The 17,717-nt window shown below is 35.7% G+C and overlaps 2 protein-coding genes across 7 annotated transcripts in view; both read right to left on the bottom strand.

Moving 5' to 3' along the window:
- Positions 1 to 17,717, bottom strand: part of LOC139966931 (tyrosine-protein kinase Fer-like) — a 323,597-nt gene that overhangs the window by 146,843 nt on the left and 159,037 nt on the right. The gene's annotated exons all lie outside the window — the stretch shown is intronic.
- The window catches only part of LOC139966928 (uncharacterized), a 46,275-nt gene that overhangs the window by 17,056 nt on the left and 11,502 nt on the right, over positions 1 to 17,717 (bottom strand). Inside the window, exon 1 of one of the 6 annotated variants that reach the window (XM_071970420.1) lies at positions 6,816 to 7,022. The exons of the other annotated variants lie outside the window; for them this stretch is intronic. The gene's annotated coding sequence lies outside the window, so the exon portion shown is untranslated. Of the gene's footprint in view, positions 1 to 6,815; positions 7,023 to 17,717 lie in introns of those variants that run through there. 6 annotated transcript variants of the gene reach the window in all.

The following is a 17,717-nucleotide window of genomic DNA, read 5'->3' as shown; positions in this document are numbered from 1 at the left end:
TGCTATAACTCATTAATGATTCATACTATGTACTCTACTATATGTAATGTATGTAATATATGAAAACTAAAACTATTAAGTTCACATGTATAGGGTTTCTTTGTACTCCAGCTCCTTATATATTAGTTTTCTTTTTGTTTATGTTCAATGGTAAATAGACGAAAAGCATTATTTTGCTATAAACTTCTCTTATGAGAAATTTACTTGGTCTTAATGTGAGTGTATAATGTATAAATCAGAAGTCAAGTTTGACATTTAGCACACATGGCTCAAACCATTCTAATTTAACCTGCAGTCTAACAGATATGGGAGAGCTAAGACACTTTTTGAAGCCCTAAGTTGTATTAAGGTCTACTTAAGACAATGATAGGCTTGACATCAATATATGTTCATCCTACAGTGTACTTGATCCAGTTGTTAAAGTTTGGTAATAATGTGATTCTGTGACATCACAATCATGTCTGTTATCATGATCATGCTATTTAAACTTCACCTGCCTTTACAGCTTTAACTTTATACAGACCTCTACAAACCTTGTATCATTACATTCCATTCATCATTAGAAAGTAAAGAGGTCCAAGCACGAATGATTTAGAAACTTTCTATTCAACATTCTATGATGAGGAAACTAAAGATTAATCACATCATTCGGTGAGGTCCGTCCTACTGTATTTTACCCTTTATATATTTCAAAGCCGCAGTTTATTATTGTGCGAGGACCATTTTGTCCTAGTCTGTTGCCTCTATTGCAGCAGCAAACCACATTCATTCCTTTAAGTTGACATCATGGGTGGTAAATGACTACACAGATGAATTCCTAGTAACGACGCATCGCTGGTCGTCTAGTGTTTTTTAACCAATCCCATCAGACCTGCAGACGACAGGCAGACCGCAGTAGTCGATGCTCGTTCAGTGTGGCCAGGTAACTAATCACGGTGTCCCCGCTTAGGTCCTCACGGATAGACCGTCCTAATTAAAGGCTTCCGCAAAACAAAACCACAAAATCCAAAATGAAAATAGTGACTCAAAGGCGGCGGTTTAACGTCATCAGTTTTTACGGGGAAATTAAAGTCTGCTACGAGGAACGGAACTATGATTTTAGAGGGTGACAAACATCGATATGAGACATGGGGGATGATGTATGACCTATCAAGCTTCTCTCAAAGTTCTTGAGGTGAGGATATTATAACCTTTATGTACCTTAGAGGTCAATCAGGGCACTAGATCCATCTACCTGAGACTGAGTAAATGAAAGAAATCTTCAAGCAACATTAAAATGTCAATTGCTATTGCGAAGTAACAGTAAAATGTCAATGCTATTGCAAAGTAAAGACCCCTGGCTTCTAGCAAAGCAGTTTCTAAGATGAACTAGTCAACTTTTCTTTCAAAATAACAAAGACAAAGTTGAAAATTTAAAATGTTCCGATTGACTTTTGGCATGTTGTAATATTCCGATAATATGAAAATCTGTTTCAGTAACTGCAATGCTAGAAGGAATCAAAACTCCTTTTTTGATGCAAAAAATTGAGTCAGAGGTTTTGAGCCACAAAACTAAAGTTTTGAAAACAAACTCTTGAACGACATTTACTGAAACAATGGAATTTATATCAAAGTAATGCTCGTTCGACTAGAAAGACCTACTTTTTGCGAAGATGAACTATGCGACTGCCAAAATGTCATTAATTGCATGTGGGCTGCCTATCATGTGCATATAACCACTTATTAAATGCTTATTAAAAGCTACTTATTAAAAAAAAGCCACTTGTTAAAAGCTACTTATTAAATGAAAAAGATGATATATGCTCACAGCATGGAAAATGCTTTGTTCATTTCTATTATTGGAATGCACATAATTAAATTTGGTCGACCTGGTAATTATGCTAAATACAATATAGTATGGATGAAATCTATCTTAGCCAGATAAACATATCATGACTTTCCTATAAAGCTGCATTTTTGGATTGCATACATGTATGCCACTGTGATATGCCACTATGATATGCCACTATGATATGCCATTGTGATATGCCACTGTGATATATGCCACTGTGATATGCCACTGTGATATGCCACTGTGATATGCCACTTTAACCAATTCAACCACACTGAGATGTCACTCTTATCAAGCTACACCACTCAGCTGATCAGGTACAGAGAAGTAGTACAAACTTGGATGAAACCTATCAATCTAATTATGTCAGAGCTTCATAATGTTCATAAAACCATACGGAAACTCACTTTACTTTACCAGAGTAATATAAACTGGTAAACAGCCCAATAAAAAAAAAGAAGCATGTAAAGATCAAACAAATTTGATGTAATATATGCGAACTTAGTGGCTTGATGGATTTGCCGAATATTCCATTGTTGCTGGTACAGTTTCATAAGACTATTAAAAGTAACCAATAAAACTTTCACATGCTTATAGTTTTCCTTTTGGAGCAAGCTGTCCAATGATTCAACAACAAAGCACTAAACAGAGACATTTTTATTTCAGTCACCCAGCAAATCCCCACAATGCCACCACGTCCTCATTATAACTTTATCCTCTCATCTATAAACCATCTTTAAAGTATCCCATCATGCCTCAGTATCACAAAGAATTATTGAAAGCAATCAGTTATGTCTCTAAATATGCCAGAATTACCAGAATGGTCACCAGCTTCCAAAACACAATATATACACATTCATTTTAATAGCACTACAGTGTATATCCTAAAATATTCCTCGATGTAATAAACTTACCTTATTGACCATGCTTCCTCCATATTTATGTATGGAGGATTTTTCTAATTTTTTTCTAATTTTCTAATTGTTTTTCAAAAAGTAGATTTTTCTAAAAGTAGAACCTACCATTAAAGTACAGTATTTGATGTTGTTAAGTACTGTATGCAGTACTCTTTTTGGAAACATGATACAAGTTTGAACTTACAGTAGGGAATGCTTTTTCTTTTTATCATCTCATGGGATTCAGATATTACTGTACTCTCTATTCCTCTCTGATCTATCTCCATCTCTCTCTGTGACAATATCCGATCAATCTGTTAATTTAGTCTTTTGGAATTTTCCTGAGTTTAAATTATTTGCTACAGGCCTGTATGACTCATCATGGGACGATCGATCGTGATCAGTTCAAAGTACTTTGGATTTTAGAAGACAGATTGCCCTGTCTAATCTTATGATATTAGCAGCATTGCCACACCAGTAAACTTGTTATGATATGCCCAGATGATGGAGTTACCAGACACCAAAACATAACCTTCATGAAAATATACAATCACATATATATATATGAATATGTTATGTTATTTATAGCAATAATTAAGATCTGTACGTATCATCAGATAATTTCTTCCTTGTTTTTTCTTGCTAATTCATTCCTTTTTCATCTAAGAGAATATCAGACCATTGTTTCAACTCATGCAGATCTGAGTGTAAAACACATTTGGCAATTAGCAGGTACAAAAGGACATTAAACGATGAGGTTTGGCTTTTGGAAAGTTCAGAGTGGAGACGATCCTTGTGCTCTTCAAGATGGTGGGAATATGTGGGAATATATAGAAGGCAATATTACCAAAAGAAAAGAGTTTCACAACAGCTGACAGGTCTTTCTGAAATATGTGGAGGGCAATAGAAATGATGTTTAAAAATCCAAAATTAGTGCGGTATTTTCCAATCTTTAAGTTCCCTATCTTTTAAATTTTTTTGAAAATACCAAGAACACATGCATACAGTATATATGCTTTATACCCACTTAACACACTGAGTGTTTAATTTCAGTAATTCCTATTAAATCTCTATGAGGAAATTAATTCAGCTCTTATAATTGCCCCCATTCCCCCCCCCCCTCCAAGCTAAACTGTCCATCAACCCCTACCCCCTCCAGTAAACTAATCACCAGTGAAAATACAAATTGGAGTTGAGCTGTATAGAAAATTTCCACTCTGTGGACATGCAGCTATGAAATGAATTTCTGGCATGAGCCCAGGTCCATGAAAAAGGAAGCTATCACCCTGCGAGGGCCTCCATCCTTACCAGCAGCTGCTGCTTTGACAATGAGTCACATAATATTAGCAGATACCAAGGATTGTGTTGATGTTAGAATTACTCCCAGGTACTACAGATCTAATCTCAACAAAAACCAGGCCACTGGCACATCTCTAGGCTTGTACGTGGTGTACTCAAACTATTCTACACTCCTCTAAATCCTTTCCAACACTTTTCTTCGTACTGTGCTGTATGTACGGTGAAACTAGGCAATATGTTAAATTGCATGGTAAACTATAATGCATTGCTTTTCTGCTATTGTTATCAGGATCCATGTTTAATATATATGTAAACTTGTTTTTATCAAGACCACTTGGTAGCGCACAGTAGAGCATCGCCAAGCTGATTTTTCTTGGTTCTCTCTGAAGTACTCTCATGACCACAAACAAACAGTTGGTGAATATTAAAGGCTTTCAATGCCATGCAATTTACCAAATCCTGTCTCATGAATATGCATGTATCTATGCTCAAAGTGAAATAATGCTAATCTTTCTTTGCGTTGTAATGTCCCTAATCAATGCATGTACATTACAGTACGTGTACATAAATTTTGAAAGAACGAAAACAAAATATGGGCTATAAAGGGATTCCAACCAGTGACTTTTAATTCATGTTCATTATTGTTAGTCTTACAGTTTGATGCTTGATATCCGACAAAACTAAAGTCCCCTTTAAAACCCCCAGCTAATTTGTAATTGACTCTCGTTGTAGATGGACTGTAATTAGCTCATTGTCAGCTGTGTGCACCACTTTTGGAACAGAAGTAATACATCATAGCCTCAGTGAGAGATAATTCACTAATTAAATCTTGTGAATTACTCCACGACAAAACTAAAGTCCCCTTTAAAACCCCCAGCTAATTTGTAATTGACTCTCGTTGTAGATGGACTGTAATTAGCTCATTGTCAGCTGTGTGCACCACTTTTGGAACAGAAGTAATACATCATAGCTTCAGTGAGAGATAATTCACTAATTAAATCTTGCAAAGCAAGTGGATTTGTTGAGAATTGCACTGTTGCTAAGTAAAGATCACAAATTCAAACCATATAGCTTCTAAATTTATTAGAACATCAATATCAGGTTAACAGGACTTTCGAAAGGATGCCACGTAAGAAAAACATCTTTCTAATACTTTGAATGGAGAAACCATTTTAGATTGATGATGTGTTGATCCATTAGACCATGTATGACCTTGAATCGAATCCTAGCTGGCAGTCATGTCCTTATCCTACGTACATGATTCTGCTTAATAAGCCTACATCACACACTGTGTCAAGTCTGTTCTAAAACATTGCCAAATTATCAACTAATATCAACCAGCCTTTTGTTAACTTTAGACTCTGTTACAATGTCAGAGGATGAGAAACTACTTCTCAATTTTAAATCAAATATCATCTTTCCCTACAGTCTACATGAGTCTACATTTTCCCCTAGTACAAAAGTATTTTATTTTTCTCTCTGAACAATTTGCCTGAGAGCTTGAAGCTTTAGCAAATACTTTAATACCCTATCAAACAATTTACAGGATTGCCTTTTTCTTGTTGATCTGCTGTGAAGCATACAGACAAAGATGTTTTAACCTGTGAACCTACAGCATTGAACTCGAGTCTATGTTCGTTTTAAATCGCGATACTGCAAGTACGATCACGTTTCCCAGATACTGCAAAGATAACCGTGGTCTTGTTAATTAACTGCATACCTCGTTCATCCTCTAATTGCTCCTAGGCTCCAGCTCCAGTAGGGCTGGATGCGATTCCCGCTGCTAGAGTGTGTCTGATGCTATAAGCCTCTAATCTAGAGATGAGAGAGCTTTGCGCAGTGGGATGACACAGAGGAGATTAAGATCGTATGTAGCGGAAACAACCAATCAAAAGTGATCTGAATCTTCCTCAAACTAAACTGCGAGTCGTCTACGAGCAAGAGAAGGAAATTCTGATGTTGCTGCAGAGGAAGACGAAAGCAGCTGAGGTTCAAAGCAGGTCAAGACCACGCACTTATTCTTCAGGTGCTCTGGGAGTCATAAAGCTCTTGTTGTTTTCGGGAGTAAAGCTATCGTCGGCTATTAAGCAGGTTCAAGAGAGGTCGCGGACACACACTAAAGTAAACTGTAGCATTTGATGGTGAGAAATCAATAGTCCGTGAAAACAGAGAGGGAAGATCAAGCATTCTGTTTTACTACGTAGCTGCTGATGATTACAGTGGAAAGTAGTAAAGACTTCAGCCAAATTTTTTTTTAGTGGATTATTACTTAAGGTACAGCAGATACACCTGCTTCTTAAAATGTTGTTACTTGTTTGATGGTGAGCAAAAACTTGTCTGCAATGGTCAATATATGAGACAGATCATAACTTTACATTACAACGTAGTAATTTTGTCCCTATACAAGCAAAACAAAACCTACTTAAATTTAATTACTTTGCAACACAATCACTGACACTTAACTCTGGGTCATTGATTGAACTTCCACATGAAATGTACCTATAGACCTACAGTAGTACAGTCAAGTTAAGTATGTATACTGTAAAATTAAGCTGCAATGGCCAAATATTGCTGTTTGTAATTGGTTATGACTCATTTCAATATTATAACCCTCCATTACATTAACAGTCAGAAAAATTACTTTTTGCATTTTCACAGAATAAAAGACTACTTCCTTGAGTGAATATAGTTATGAAATATGGACCTTGGTTATATTGAATTTGTTGCTTTCAGGAGCTGTCTCTGAGCATTGATGGTCCTACAAAACACTATGCATACCCTCAGCTTACCAATTATTTCTTGACCAGTAGTAATCACCACAAATGAAGTCCAAGATGCTTAATCCTTGCAGGCCTTCCATTCAGTGTACATATATATATATTCTAATATAAAAGAAGTGTTAATGTTGACTGTGCAACTATACCGTTTATAACACCCACTGCAATGAATAAATAACGTTCAATTAAACCACTGAATGACATGTAACCTTCAAAACTAAATAATAATTTATTGTTGACTGTGCTACCTTAAATCCATTGAACAATAACTGGTTCAATCAAGTAAATCAGAGCCGCAGCTAGATCTGAATGGGAAATGATTCATCAGTCTATATTCACAGACTCTTTGTAAAAGATATTAAGTAAAATATCCACAAAGTCATTGATGTGTTTCAAAAAGGGCTAGTGTTTAGCGTACGTCAGACAATATATATATATATGTATGTATATATATATATATATAGATATATATATATATTTATATATATATATACTGTATATATATATATATAAATATATATATAGTCTATATATATAGTCTATATATAGTATATATATATATATATATATTCAGTATATATATATATATACAGTATATATATATATATACAGTATATATATATATATATATATATAAATATATATATTAGTGGGAGGCCCGGGTTCAAATCCCGGTGGAGGCTGGAAGTTTTTTCACTGTTCTTGATTTTTCAACTCATTACGATTTTCATTTATATATATATATATATATATTATATATAGTCTAGGCCTTAGGGCACAAGGGGCTTACACTTATGTGAGACCTAATTTAGGCAGGCCTAGGCTCACTGTCTGATTGTTTTAGATAGATGTCGTGAGGCTCAACTTCCTCGCTGTGTTACCTGCCATTTAAAAGGATGGGAATATTCCTTTTAATGTTTCTGTTAGATGTAGGTTACGTCGGCCGTGATAATTTCCCAATGCATGGCCACATGTGTATATGTACAGTAGACCTAATTTGTTGTATATAATACAGTAAATGTATCCAGTGAATGGTCATGCATGCATAGACATATGTACATAAGCTATGTACAATTATGATATTTTTTCTTGGTGCTACGGCGAAAAACCTACATTGCGCATATATGCAGTGTTTTCACGTTTCAGTTGAACACATGTCCAGAGAGGGAGGACGAGCTAACATCTTTGCATGTATGTAGAGAGCGGCACTCAGAATTATATCTGAATAAATCGACCTTTAAGTTTTATGTTCACAGAGATAATAGATATATATCATCTGGATTTAAAGAATTAAGCCCAAAGAACCCCCATTTGGCCTTAATGTACAGTTTTTCCACAAAGGTGGTATATAGTACGGTACAATTTACACACTGGTCTGTCTTGCTCCCTATCAGTTACATGAATATGCATAGAATTAGTCATAGTTTTATTTTAGCATCACTAGACCCTGGAAGGATCTGTTCAGATGCAGTATAAACTACTAGAAACATTAAGGGGAATGTATATATTTCCCTGTAACACCGAATTTGCCTTTAAGCCCATTTTTTTCAGCAAATTTTGCTCCCTTGAAGTATAAATTAGTTAATTTTATGTATATATAGTCTGGAAAGCAAACAAAATACAAAGTACATTGCCCAATGGGATACCAACACAATGCAATGTCAGGTTCCGGTGAGCTCATTCATCGCAAAGATGTAGTAGCAAGGCCACAATAAACAAGTATAAAGTTTACCAACGGTTTGAAATATGGTGTGAGTGAGTCAATATTTGCTATCAAAATATTGACTTGAATTTTCGAAACGGACCCAGTACAAGTGCATTGTGTACCAACATAGCTTGTTGACCTATTAAACCTGCTTGATGCTCAGAGGGGGTTACTGTCAGAGAGGTGTGTTCCTTACAAATTTACTCTTGATTATTATTGGTTATTCAGAGAATAAATTTATACTGTACTTGTCGAAGTTCAACAAGCACCACCAGCAACACAGCTCAAATTAATTGCCCATGATAGGCTGAAACGTGTGGATGAAGCAGTGTGAGAAGAATTACTCATACTGTCAACAACAGACTGAGTACTAGTGCATTATATAAAGAAACTCTAGGCTACTCATCCATAGCAGCAGGTCAAAGGTCATACATGGCCATATATAACAGTGATCAGTTATAATTAGGAGACCATGTTCCAAAGGTTGTGTATTGCATACATTTGCAAATTATTGTAGAAATGATAGAATGTGATAAGAACTTTTGTAGTGAAGAGTTCAATCTGGATTAGCTGTAATTAACTCTATTAGCTGGCCCCATGATCCATGCAACTATTCATAACTGTTTCATACATACTGCAGTTGTATGGTGTTGTAAGTGGTATATGTGCATGTTGAACAAGGTAGGCACGGTATAACGAGGTGCTAAGGTTGTGAGGAGACAGGTAAGCGAGGAGCGAAGTAAATGTAGAAATATGAAACAAATACAGAGATGAGGATATGACAGAGAAATTTACAGTATACTGCCCCCTAGTTAACAGCAGTTCAGAATGACAAACTTGATCATCCAGAAATGTTCATATCCAGCCAGGTTTGCTGGATATAACTCAATAGTCTTCCCTTAGTGTAGTATAAAGGAAACCTTTTAGCACTGCTCCTCTTATGACCCACCTCTCGGTCCATACAGGCTACTGCTACTTTCTTCTGAGTTTATCATTGCGCTGCCTATATACAGCCTGAAGACAGATTTCCATTAACATAACCAAGGGCTGGCTCAGAGCTAAAAAAGTTACAAGTTTATAGCCAGATAAATATATATTCTATGACTTTACAATTTAGGCTATAGATAAACAATACTTATAGGCCATCATGACTAATTGCTGAGAACTGTTGGTAACCAAACACTTATATGCTCCAACTCTATTAATCGTCTCCGTCACCAACTACTGTTGTATATGGTAGAGTTAATGCATCAGCATTCCGACATGCAGCACTGCTTAACAGAGTGATAACTTAAATCCTTCAACATTCATTAATAAGCAGATGGTATTAAATATTTATTGACTATTTCTCAGTTGAAGTTGGCATAAATTAATGAAGCTGTTATAAAGAGAGAACAGTGCTACAGAGGTTGTTAGATCACACTAGGCACATTACAGCCAGAGTGCTACGGTTGAGAGGAGATATGTAAGTGAGGAAGCAAGGGAAATCTAAACCATCCTCATACATAAAGCAGGTGTGATATCTAATATTGACCGTTGATTTCAGAAATATTAAAGTGAAGTTGGCACAAGGCACTGTGTCAGAATCGTATGCCTACGGGGCTGCAGCATCTTGTAGCCATGGTTGCATACAGTATATGGGACAGACTCTTTGGTGCTCTTCAATGTCACACAAAAGGGAACACTGCTGAGGTTGTAGCTATTGTTTTATAGGGATTCAGCATTGCAGATATTCCAGCGGCTATAGCTCAACCCGGTGCTTAACAAAGTACAGTGTTAAATGGTTACGGTCAGTTCATCCTAGGCACGATAGAACAAGAGTACTAAGGTTGTGGGGAGACAGGTGAGGGAGGATCGAAGTAAATGACTGCATAATAAATCAGTATCCGGATAGTATATTTGGTGAAGTTGCATGTGACTTGAGAAAGTTTGTAGCATTTCTAAAAATGGACAAACTTTATATCATTTGATACCTTCTCTTAACGACAAACATGCCCAGATTATGAGAGTATCAGCTAGATGTGATATATGTTACAACATCTATGATTGTCATGAGGCACCACATACTGTAAAGATTGCAAGTTTGTCAAAATTCCTGTACCAATATATACTGTGTGCTAGTACAAACCTGCAGAATTCATGTTTTACAATTGGAGTGTGCAGAGGATAGAAAATGTGGTGAACATGAAGGCAGAGCTTACACTTCTTGTAATCTTAGTATTTACCTAAAGCCGCCAAATTGAGGTTTGTTACAGATTGAGACATCATCAACCGACCTCTTCCGAACTCCTTTTCCATGATTTTCAGTCCCATCGGTTCGTCATCAGAATATAAAAACCTCCAAGATAGACAACTGCCGCCTCTCAATACCACTGCGATACAAATTCCGCAGCAGCGGAATACGGTATGACAGGAATTTGCCAACCAAAAGCCTTGGGGCTTATTTTAGGGGTCAAAATGAACAGTCAGTTTTATTGACGATGAAGAATTGAAATTAAAGTAAGTGAAATGTAACTAATGAGAAGTGTTGAAAGGATTATGTCATTTAGGCTTTAACAGCAAACCTGTCAGACTGGTATGAAATTGTAACTACTGCAACTGTTTCGTATAATTAACCACAACTGAGTGCTAGTTGTGTGTACCTTGTCTGTATAGTGGTACAGTTTACTGTAAATTTAGTATTAATCTTGTCCAACTTAAGTTCAAAATATCTTGCAACAACAAACAACAAACAAATAGGTTTACTTATCACTATTTGCTTAAATAAAACAACTAATTTCTATTCTGAGAAATCATCTGCAGATAAAGCCGGGCTTTATGCATAATTAGTCTTGATTCATTCAATATACTAATCTGAATACCTAAATCCAATTGCATTGCAGGCTTAATATGAATGACATTTCATTTAAACTATGAAGAAAATGCAATTTTGTTTGGATATCCAATTTGCTTTTTCCATGTCATTATAATATTCTACATGTATACATGCATCATTAAATGTATATAATGTATATATCTGATATGGCCGTGTGGTGCCATAAATCAAGTGATAAGGAGATACAAATGTTTCTATAATGTCACTGAGAGGTCAAGTTGAACTGTTTCTTTGAAACCCATCAAATGTCACTGTGAGGTTATACTGTACAGTAAGTTGCAACTGTTCCTGGTAGTGAGTGAAAACAATTTACACCAAGAATACGGCACTAATTTCAGCGAGTAATGAGTCATCAAAGACCTTTAGATCCCCAAAACATTTTGTACAGATAAATGCATCATACTGGATCTCAGGATAATTCATCTTACAAGAAAGCTCAAAAGTTTATGAAAAAAGTGTAAGACTAAAGATTCATTAGGCCTATTGTGCTTATGAAATAATTAATAACCTCCACACATCATGCTCATTCAGGTTTATTGTCTTATTTATTGCATAATTAAGTTACATCTACAATTTATCAAGCTGTGAGTGATAACCTTAATTACAGTACATCATTTCAAGTTTATATGATGCACACTTAAACAAAACATTGAAAATCTGACTTGGATGTAATAGATGGAAAGAGTGCCCGGGTGTTGGACTATAGGGTACTGTATACAACAAATTCGCTACAAAGAATTCATAAGTTGACAGTGGACGGCATGCAGTCTATTTGAGTATTGCATAATTATTAAAAGATAGGTCAGACATGAATATTCATATTGCAGGTCTTTTCACCTTAAGAATGGTTTGCTTAAAGGTTTTTGTATGTTTTAAGCTGTCTCCTCATTAAGAATAGCCATTAAAGTTATTTGAGTGGAAACAGGCAAAGCCAGGAGTCATGTAAGTTTTGTTACTGTTTTATATTAGAAAAATCACAATCACATTTTAATTTGCTAAAATTGTCAATTAACATGTCATTAACATACTAAGAAAACACATATGACCAAGTCTATATAGCTATATATATTATATATAGAACACACAGTGGCATTCACAGGAATTAGCTAAAATTGTCAATTAACATGTCATTAACATACTGAGAAAACACATACGACCGAGTCTATTATAGCTGTATATAGATGGCATTCACAGGAAGGGAGGGGAGGGGGGTGGGGAGGGTCATGGCCCCCAATGGAGCTACATGTAATATATGTACAGGATATCTACCATTGTACTTGAACCATGAAACATAACCTTGGAAACATGCTTTGTTCCTAGAAATGGCACCTTTCTATAATTATTCATACAATGTAAGTTAATTGTATTATATCTGTTTAATTTAAATTTAAGTCATCAAATGTAATGAACCATTTCAAATAAGATTTTAAAGACTAAACTCTACAAAATTTACCATGAAGAGTGTAAAAGATCAGAGTGCAGTAGTACTGCAGTGGCAAGTAAGCCTTCAATGTCTGTCACATTCAATAATGTTTGCTTTGTTCTTGTGGATATTTTGTCCAGACTTATTACAGAGGCAAACTTGCCTGATATCTTAACAGACAAAAAAAAAAAGGATGCTAGGAATATTTAGCTAAGTTAAGTGCTATAGGAAGTGACAGACAATCAAATTCAACAAATCTTTACCTCCGGTTCTCTGAAACCTTTCCTCTTCTCTATTTTATACAATTCCCTTTTTATACTTCAATCAGGAAGAGCAAAGTCCTAAAAATACAAACATTTGTCCTTCCTGAAAATGTCAACCCAAAATTAGCTGTTGCCAAATAAGGAATTCTGATCGTTAGTGACAAGCAATATACGAGTCAAAATAATTTGTTGGGCATTCATTGCATTAACTCAACTTAAATTTCCCTTCAACCCCGGTATCAGGCTGCCGATAATTTCATCACTCTACTTGGGCTTAACTTGATCGCTACCTCTGGAAAAATGTCTCTTTTTTTTTTTTTTTGAAACTCTCCTGTTACTAATTTACATGGAATATTTTCAAACCCACCCACTCTCCAGGGTTTCATAACTGTCTAAATATGAACTGAGAGAGGAAAAACTAATTGACTAATTAAATTAAACTGTTAAGCCAACAAAGCAAATATGTCATATTCAGCATCTCATTAGTTCACCGGCTTCAGCTATCATGTAAACTGTCGTGACTAGGTTACATTTCGTCTGTAAAACGGGGAAAAGAAAAAAGAGAAAAAAAAAAAAAAAAATTACCGGCCGCGACTTAAGCGAGGCAGTCTCATGTTTCATCATGATGGAGATATTTTACTCCTTCCTCCCACACAGGATATAACGGAGTGATTTCCGGAGCACTTGGCGCGGTAATCAATCATGTGCGACGACGACCGGATGTTAGCGAGCGGTGCTGTAAACATTTCCTGGCTAAGGTTCCTCTCTCCCTTACTTTAATTTGATTGAGATGGAGAACGGCCTGTTCATTGGTCAGGAGAGAGAGGCAGAGCGTTTTACATGTTAGCAGTGCAGAGAGCGCTCATGCTGCGTCCAGTCAATGTACGTTGTAGTTTGCACTGATAGAGAGGAGGCTCAGTTATTGATTCAATCAGCTTTCAAGGCATGGAAGCTGGTCTGGTTGAAACTGACTATTTCTCGAGAACGTCACAACTTCGGGACCACAGACACGTTAAATTAGCAGCCAAAAACACCCCAGAAATCAATGCTAATTGAATAAGAATCTTTTGCCATATCAGTTTCAATATATATGCAACATCTTGAGGACTTCCACAACTGCATGATGGCAATATTTAATACATGTTTCTAGATGATTCTTTAAGTACAAGCTGTTATATACAATATAGTTTTGATGGTCTTTAACATTATCTCTAGTGAACTACGTACATGTATCATCATTTGTAGATGGTGAAATTTATAGTATGCATTCACTGAACCACTGCAGTGCAGAACGACATAATTCATTAGATATTACCTGAGAATGTTCATATAGCTTACCATTTTGGAAACCATTTGGAAACCATTTTCATCAATACGACCCTAAAATAATTTGAAAGTACCAAAACAGTTTGTATACCCACAAATGTTCAGATGAATAAACAATGGTTAAACTATTTCCTGGAATGTCCTAAATAATTAATGCAATAAAATTATAACAAACAGAGGGCCAAACTAAAATCTTGAATATTTGGACAATAGCTCGTGTTTTAAAGTAGGTTTTATTTGATATTGTAAGGCAGGACTTTGGTTCTCCTTTCAGAAATTAAATGAATATAAAAAAAAATCCTCTGAGAGCTTTATATATGCAAATTTAAACCAACTAGTGCTGCTGGCCAAGAGAAAATCACCATGAAATTACAATAGTGCAGAGAGACAGACAAGGTGTTGATATTTGTTAGAAATCTGTACATCTGTTATAATCGCATCATGTTAAATCGCTTTTGTACTAAGATGTACCTAAATGAACAGCATACTGTGTCAATACACTGCAAAATCAAACAGCTTCACTATGCGGTCAATACCAATCTTTTAGATGAAAATTCGGTTTTAAAGGCATTGCCAGTAATATTAACCTCAAAATCTTTACTTATTTACAGTATTTCTTCTGTTGGTCTTAAATTTATTCTCGCTGGTGCATCATATACAATATACCCAACGGCTCTACTACTGTAGAGCCTTTAGCTATACCGAATAATAAATGCACAACTTGTGATCATAAAATATCGTCAATTTATCAAACTAACTTACTTCCTTCCTTTGGGAATAAAAGAATACTGTAGGTAATAAACATAGGATAATACTAGCTTTCAAATCAAATTGCGGTAGGCATCACAGCGTGAGGAAGCCAACACTCAATATGTCTGGAATAGAGAAGTGATATATTGGAATCGTATCTAGGGCAGGATATCCTTAACTGCTGTAATTACTCTACCTACCAATATCTCACTGTAAATATTTGGCTGAAAATACTGGAACCAAAATCAAAAGGAAAAAAAAAAAACAAGGGTCCAAGAACGGGTGACAGGTAGTTTTATTTTAAAGCTGTATTGTGCATTGGGATGTAACTTTGCATACAATAAATAAATCACGAGGTACGTAAGTCAGCAGATTATAAGTCAAAGAGATCTGATACCCCCTCAATTTAACTATCTAGAGATCTTCTACACATACTGTAAGCTTACAAGTTCTGTCTTATAATGCAAGGCTATGTTAATATGGAAAATCTGTGCCCCACAAATTTATGTAATGCAATCTGCTATTGTATCAGTTCATGTCTAAAATTGTTTACCTTGCCTGGTGGGACTTGGAAGACTTTGAAAGGAGGGGAGGACCTGGGGGAGGATGGGGGGGGGAGGAGAAGAGGAGAAGTAAGGGAGAAGGAAGGGAGACAGGAATGGGGGACAATGTAACTTACAATGATGTCCTAAATTCCGATTGGAGGACAGTTCTTTAGGATTCAGTTTACCATGTTTATAAAAATATTTTGGGCAAATAGGACACCAGCTTGTCAACATGCTCATTGGTTAAACCAGCCTAAAATCACCTCTAAAGTTCTCAACACACTATAGGCCTAGTCTACCTGTTTCTAGGTTTTTCTTTTTTATTAAAGTACAACATAACCTTACTTTTTGAAATTTATGCAACATTTATGCAACATTTCATTGTTTAATGTATCAAATGCTTGTCAAATGGCAATACACTGGAAAGTGATCACCACTGGTTTCTAATTTAGACGGTCCACTGCTTGTAACAGGATTTAACTTTACATCATGAAATAGGTACAGCTGAGATCTTGAGAGATCATTTAAATAGAAGCTGGGTGGAGACAGATTGGTACGTGAAAACATACTAAGTACTGTACGGTAATAGACATTGCATGCTCTTGCCTTTACTACAATAAAATCACCAAAATATGCAGTATAATTTGTGGTTTCTCTGAGGCCTGTCAAGCCTCTCAACTCCATGCATGTGACTGTATCTTGTACATGTTAACCCCCATCCCCCCCCCCCCTAATAAATTCATGCCCAGTATACTCTTATTGGTATGTTTTGCTACCTATCTCTGCAGGGGCTATAGTACTGTACATACTGTATATATTGCCATCCCACTCTGCAATTTTCATGGCCTCTCGTCGTTAACCGCAACAACAATTAGGGTGTAAAGGAAAGAGCCCTAGAAAGGCCCAAATGCATAAAATAAAACCGCGCTATTGATTCGTTACAATTTTGAAGAAAAGAAATAAGTTATACAAGGCTGGGATATACTAACTCTACAAGTTTTACAAGTTAATAGCTAAAGTGCAACGAACCATCAAAGTGCAGTGCACCATCAAATAGAGCTCTAGCATAAGATGTGCCCTTGTGGGCTAATAAAAGATATTTACAACTCTCCTGACTATTGTTGCAGGGACATTTCAAAATGAAATTGATACCAATTTAAAGTAAAATAACAAAACCAAAACACAGAGTCATCAAGCGGGCTGTTTTATTTTCCACTTGTTAATTTTGATAAATTTTTACCACCATGTGTGTAATAAATTCAACTGTGAAAACATTCCTTGATAGTCTAAATGAAGTAATTAAAATTTACTGCATGGAGTGGCTCGCACCATGGAGGGTAAAACCTCCATGCTCGCACACTTCATAAAAATGTATGGAACAGTAGTGTGTGCGGTATACTACAATTCAAGTGGACCTATTCAAGCATTTGTTTTGGGTTCGGGATATGAAAATGGTGTGTTTTTATAAAAACCACCACATGGCTATCTGCGACTCAAGATATATATGCAACACCACTTCATAGATTAATCAAAAACAATCTATGCCCTTCTCCAAAACATTACTGTACAGTGCCAACTAACAGGAAGGAAACTTTTCTTTTTTATGTGATTCCAAACTGCTGCATCTGACCCTCTGGAAATTATTTTCTTATTGCTCTTTAAAGAATAAACTTTAGTAGCAAAAGAAAGGGCATGAAAAAAAAGGTTATTTGGATACTGTGAATGTATATAAAATAATATAGAAATACATTGGCACCAATAAACTGCCTTTGAGGCAGTTTATTAACCTCACTCATCTTATTTTGAGTTGAGACCATATGGTTTCAATGTCTGATTTTTTCTTTCTTTCTTGTTTCCTGTATACAGTTTTATTACAACACTATGATGTCAATATTTTGTAGATGCAAAGTGTATGGCCACACAGCTTGTAAAAATATGTCAACAGCCACACGGCTCAACAAATAGAAGACAAAGCAATTAGATTGGCCTAATTCATGAGTTAAACAAAAATTATGCAATAAATTAAT

Source organism: Apostichopus japonicus, chromosome 4, assembly GCF_037975245.1.
Source record: "Apostichopus japonicus isolate 1M-3 chromosome 4, ASM3797524v1, whole genome shotgun sequence".
Lineage (NCBI taxonomy): Eukaryota > Metazoa > Echinodermata > Holothuroidea > Aspidochirotida > Stichopodidae > Apostichopus > Apostichopus japonicus.
The sequence above is the reverse complement of the archived record's forward strand: the minus strand, read 5'-3'. Positions and strand labels throughout refer to the sequence as shown.